The following is a 6,000-nucleotide window of genomic DNA, read 5'->3' as shown; positions in this document are numbered from 1 at the left end:
CATCCAATGCCTGAACCAAAGTCATCAGTTCCCTTGTGATGCCCATTTACACTATTACTTAGCAAAACTTAGGGGGGAAAAAAGAATCGGGGACTAGGGTTAAGCAAAGGCACAGCACCAAGTAGACAGCAGAAGCACACATTAAATGTCATGACCAAACTTCAGGATTGCTCCTGCTCAGCGCTTTAGTTGTTAAGGCTGCTGAAGGTTTCAATCCCATGCCTGTAAGTTTATGTATATGTTTTGCTTCTCATTAAAATCAAAGCCTGACAACTTACTTGCACGTGGAACAAAGGGTATCTCTGTTTGCTCTTTGTTTTCTCTGGAATAGGTTGTATTTACACTTCCCTGGTGGAGCTCTCCTTGGAAAACAAAGCCAGATGCAGACATCTGAGAGACTGTTAGTAAGTTTATTTATTCTATAGGCACACAACAATTCCCTGTTCTCATTTGCCTCTGGTGAAAGAGGCATGAAAGCACTTTAGGCACCTGGAGTGCAGCACAGGTGGAATTCAAGAGGCTGACACAGGGCTGACAAGCTATAAAATCCCTGTCCCAACAGCAGCTGGTGAATGTGACCTTCACCAGGATGTTGTTTGGATACAAAAGTGCTGCAGCAAGAGGGGTGAGAAAGGAAACAAACAGGCACAGAGGGAGGGAGCCACAACTGCAAAGAAACGTGTCTGTGTTCCTCTCCTGCTGTTCCCCAACAACTTCCCACAATACAAAAGCACCAAAGCAAAAACCAACCAAACACATTTTCCCTGAGGTAAAGATGCTGCATGTTAGGTGACAGGAAGAGAGGTACAAAGGAGCACAACACACCTGTGTTCTCTGTTACCCACCAAGGGAACTGCTGTAGGACAAATAAGAACAGGTTCTTCCAATTTGACATGCTTGACAGCACCAAGCAAAGCAAAGCATGACCTAAGGCATCACATTTTCTTGTGATTAGCATTCTCCTTCAGACGGTGGCAAGAGCCAAGCGCTTTATCTACACCGTTTCAATTTTTTGAAAAAGGTTTCTAAAGCAGGCTTGCAGGCATTGCTTGTGGGGATTTTTTGTGGGTTTTTTTCCTCTGGATTTCTCTCCTCTCTGATTTTAAAATTGCGTTCTAACTCGTTTTCTCTCTGTTCAGGACAGAAGGAGTTTGGTGCCACCCTGCTGTCTCCAAGAGTACTGCTGGAGAGGCAAGCCGAAGTGGGGACAAACGGCACTGCTGCCATCAATTTACCTGGCAGGTTCCTCGGGAAGTCTGAGTTGCCATCAGGCACATGACAGTGGCCCTGGCAATGTTTTGGAAGCAGGAGTTTGTGTGGCTTGCTGTCCTTGCCAGTGCACTTCTGCCGTGCGGGCAGGACACAGGGAATGCTGGATTCACTGCCTGGGGCTGTGCCCAGCAGAGAAGCCAGCTATCCTCAGGAAAAATCCTATAAACAGCAGGAAAATGCAAAGGAGAAAGGTCCGGGAAGAGACCAAAGTTACCGAGGAGCTCTGCACAGCCTGGGCACTCCTGCAAAGTGCAAACAGAGCAGGGCAGAGCTGACACAGCCCCATCCGGGCTAAGGCAAACAAGGGGAACCGGGAAATGCAGGAAAACATTCCTCAGAGCCAAGGGAGTAAGCTCCTCGTCCTGCTCTAGAAGCAATGGACACAAAGCTTCAAAAGCACGGAGTCTTCATGGCACATTAAGAAGTGGCATAGAGACAACAAAGATTTGTTTTGCTAAACAGTCTGCTCAAGCTCTTGACGTTTATGCAAGCTCAATTTTTTCTTTCTTTTTGGTCAGCCACAGTTAATGCAGCTCCTTACAGATGATAAGCTGTTAAAGGCAAAAATCTACTGCAGCAGTAAAAGAATCAAGTTCTGCTCCCATCACCTTGGTACACAGCTTGAGTTAACTACCTAGCTTTGGATTTAACTTCTCAAAAAAACATAACTTGTTTTCTTCATTTTGCTCGTGTCCACGGTCCCTGCAACAGCACAACCACATTTGTGCTGCATCTACTTTACAGAGTGATTTGAAACTCATTTAATGTTTTTTAGCAAAATCTGAAAGCTAGGGAGGCAAAAAAATTACATAAGTGTGCTTATTGTTGTAAAAACAGACTTTAGCAGGGATAACTGCTTAATGGGGAAAAACATTTTGCTTGGAAAAACTCAGGTTGAGGCTCCAGTTACTATTTGAGCACCAGGTTTCTCTCATCTTTGTGAAGAAAACTGTGGAGTGCCATTTATTTTTTATTTCTATTAAAATGCATCATAAACATTTGATGTAATGACCCTAAAGGATATGGACTGTAATTTTTAAAACATTGCTTTGCTGTAATCCAGATATGCAAACAAGGAAACTTTCTTTTAATCCTTAACTCTCCCAGATCTTCAAGGAGTTTGAACTCTATTTCCTATTTCTCTGTGCACAGATATGATGAGTGAGAAGTTCACTCAAACTGAGTAAAGTTGCACCAGAGGTACAGTGTGTAAACAAAACCCAAGGACTGGATGCAGATGTCAGTGACATTTGCAGCGTATCAGAAGTACTTGGTATTCTTTTACTGTGCTAGCTGGATAATGTATGGTGATTATAGAAGAATTTGGTATGGAAATCCATCTTTAAACCTTGCACGACCAATGAGCTTGCAGAGTGATCCCAGTGGTGCATAGGCACTGGGATAAGAAGTGGACATAAAATACAGTTCCCCTAAATGGAAGTGAAAAAAGAAAACTGGTCTTCGATTCATGTGCCCAAATTGGATCCCAAGTTCTCCATTTCCCTCTTTCCTGTCTTTTCAGTAATTCATGTGGTCAGAAAAGGAAACCCCTTCAGTGACCCCCTCAGCCATGCTTTATGTCCAAGAAATGGCTTTGTTCTCACCCTGCCCTGTGCAGGTGAGCTCCCAGAAACACCAAATGACCTCCTGGCTGCAGCAGAGTTCCATACAGAACCAGCAGCTCTCATTCAGGCAAAAAGCCCAAGCAGCACCTTCACTACCTCACCTCTCTGGCTCTCCAAAAGGTTGCTTTCCTCTGTATATAAATATATATTTTTAAAAACTTGTTTGTACCAAAGAAGCAGCCAGAAACTACAAATAGAGGGGAAGACCACACAAGAAATATATTTTCCATTTCAGAGTCATACCAAAAAGGAAAATAATTCAGCAAGTGCTACATTGGCTAATCTGTGGGACACAGAAACTTCTCATTTCTGTCTGGTAGCTGTGGAAGACAAATGCTCCTTGTGCCTTCCCTTCAGCACCCACTAGAACAATATCGAGGAAGAAGGGAAATGAGAGTATCTAATGAGAGTATCTAGCAAGAGGCAAAGCTGTTGTTGTCTTTTGAACTACATAACACCATGTTGGTCTCTAAAAGGCCGACCAGGAAAAGAGTCATTTAAAATTAATTTACTTCACATGTTAGAACAGTTAAAAATTGTACATGTTTCACACCAAAGCCTGCATCTCCATGGAGCTCTGAAAGCATATGCTAGACAGACAATGTAGGATCTTTTCATGGCAAGCAAACCTCTTCTCTGCTGAATGGTGAAGTACTAAAGCACACCTGTGCTCTCCAAAACCTGGCAACTGCTTTTTGTATTACACAGCTCTGTCGGGAGGCTGTAGAAAAGCAAAGTGTTCATTGGTACTTCCACCTTGGTGAGAGATCTGGTCCTTGTGACCTTAGTAGTGTTCCATGTGCTGAGGCCTTTACACTAAATTTGTAAATGAGTGGCTTTCGTGATCCCCAAATACAGTCCTGGTCTATGATCCACAGTGTGAGGTGATGTTGTGAATAAGACTGAGGAATTTATACTAAGGAAGCAGAAGAAATTCAGAGAAGCTCTAAGAACTCAAGTGAAGATAAGGTGGTACAATGAAAAAGTGAAGTGCATTGATATGGTCTTTTGATTAGTGAAAGAGCACAAAAAAACAACAACAGAAGGAATGTTTCACATGAGGTTCTGTCTCCTGAGTTCTCCATCAACCTGATCTGCAACAGCCTCACAGGGCAGGAGGCCTCCCTGAGCCAGGACCAACCCCAGCTGCCATGCTGAGCCAGCCACAAACCTCCCTGCACTGCCTGCTCTCCAGGCACACCTCAGGAGCCACAGAATTTTCCACATTTTCCTACAGTAGAGAACAGGCTACAGTTTCCATTGAAGGTGTGGCCAGCATGATATCTTACTGCTTCATCCACAGCAAATGAGATGATGAATTTGCTGTAGGAACTGATAATTCCAGGGAAAGCACAAACTCTTGTGCTGCCAATGCAGATATCCTGCTTCTTCCACTTATTTGTCTTTTCATCTTCCTGTAAAGCCATAAGTCGACTAGGTGAAAAATAAAACCCTGTGTTTTATGTCTCCATCATCAAAATTTGTTCCTGTCAAAATCATGCATTACTGAAACAAAAAAACAGTCAGTGAAGACTGTGACTGTTGGCGGATTTTGGAGAAACAGACCTGAACAAAAGCAAACTTATCCTTAGGATTCTGAAATGGAGGAAGTTTAGATTCCAACAAAAATGTTGTTGTAATAGTCAAACACAGAACTTAGTCTATATCCAAGTTTCTCATTTACTCCAGCCCAAAAGGTTTTGGGATGCTCCAATATACTTATTTGCCCAGACAAGGCAAATGTGAGTACAGAATGGGAACTGCAGAGGAAACAATCAGTCTCACCCACTCATGAAATCACCAAAAATATAAAGGCCATTCAAGCTGGGTGAATCACATCCCCTGTAGACAAAGCCTCCAGTAACTGACTTGCCTACACTGTGGCCATATGCAAATATTGGCAGAATGTCATCTGTCAAACACACAGAAATACAAAGTGAGAAAATTTACTTTCAGAGAGCATCAAAAAGCAGTTGCTCAATGACACTGGCAAATACAAAAGTTACTAGAAGGACCAATACAGTTTAACAAAGTGCTTAGCAAAATTTCAGTGGTAATTCAGCAGCTTACTCTGGGACAGAGCAGACCCAAGGCTTTAAGGATCTCTCTGTGCAGTTGCTTATCAAGGCTTAGTCATGATGAGCTTCCATAGCACACAAAACCAAGATTTCTCTGCATCAAGAAGCAATTCAGGAGGGCATCAGCCTGCAGCAAGTGTTACTTGTGACTGTACCAATTATTTTAGCAGGGATCATCTTTACCAATTCCAGTATTTTTAGAGAAGGGAAAAAGATCAAAATTGCAAGTGAGCTCAACATCTTCGTGGGTTCACTGGCACAACACAGAACATAAATGAGTGTGCTCTTGCCATTTTATGTCATGAGACTTGTAAAATAAAGACTCTGCCTCTGGCAATGTTACAATTGAATCCAGCCCTTTCTCATATTGAATTATCAGATTCCACAGAATTTTATTCTTGTCCTCAGTTTTTTTCCCTGCATTAATAGCACATACTCTGCACTTGTCTGCTCATCCAAATGTTCCAGGAACATCTGCATGACCTTGAGACCAGGTGTCATAACCCAACAGCTTAATGAACATTCTAAAAATACCCAGTTCTTTGACCATGCTTTGCCAAGAGCTTTACAAAGACCACCAATTTCAGTGTTTTTAAAGGCAGCAAGAGACTTTTGTCTATCACACCCACAGTCAGACCCAGAGCACAGCTTTTGGGCATTCTGCTGCAGCACTTTGCTGGCCAGGACATACTGCATCTGCCATAGGGTTTGTTTCAGGGTCTCAGCAGCAACCTGGTCCTCTGTCCTTAGCCACAGTCATGGCTCAGAGCTTCTGAAGAAAACACACTATCACTTTCTACTTAAATCAAATCCATTGCCTTCCTGGCTTCACTGGGAAAACTGTCCACAAAAGACACAGGCTTTGAATTTAAACATTTTGGCCGGTGCAGTGTGTGGCAGGGAATTCCCTGGATAAACAGAGCATTATTTCATACCAACACAGTAGGGCTGGGGAGAAGGGATTTCTGCTCTTATGAAGCAAACAAACTCAATTTAATATACAACACTGGATTACTTAGCTTCAC

This window comes from Sturnus vulgaris, chromosome 3, assembly GCF_052056855.1.
Source record: "Sturnus vulgaris isolate bStuVul1 chromosome 3, bStuVul1.hap1, whole genome shotgun sequence".
NCBI lineage: Eukaryota > Metazoa > Chordata > Aves > Passeriformes > Sturnidae > Sturnus > Sturnus vulgaris.
Note: the sequence above shows the minus strand (reverse complement) of the source record.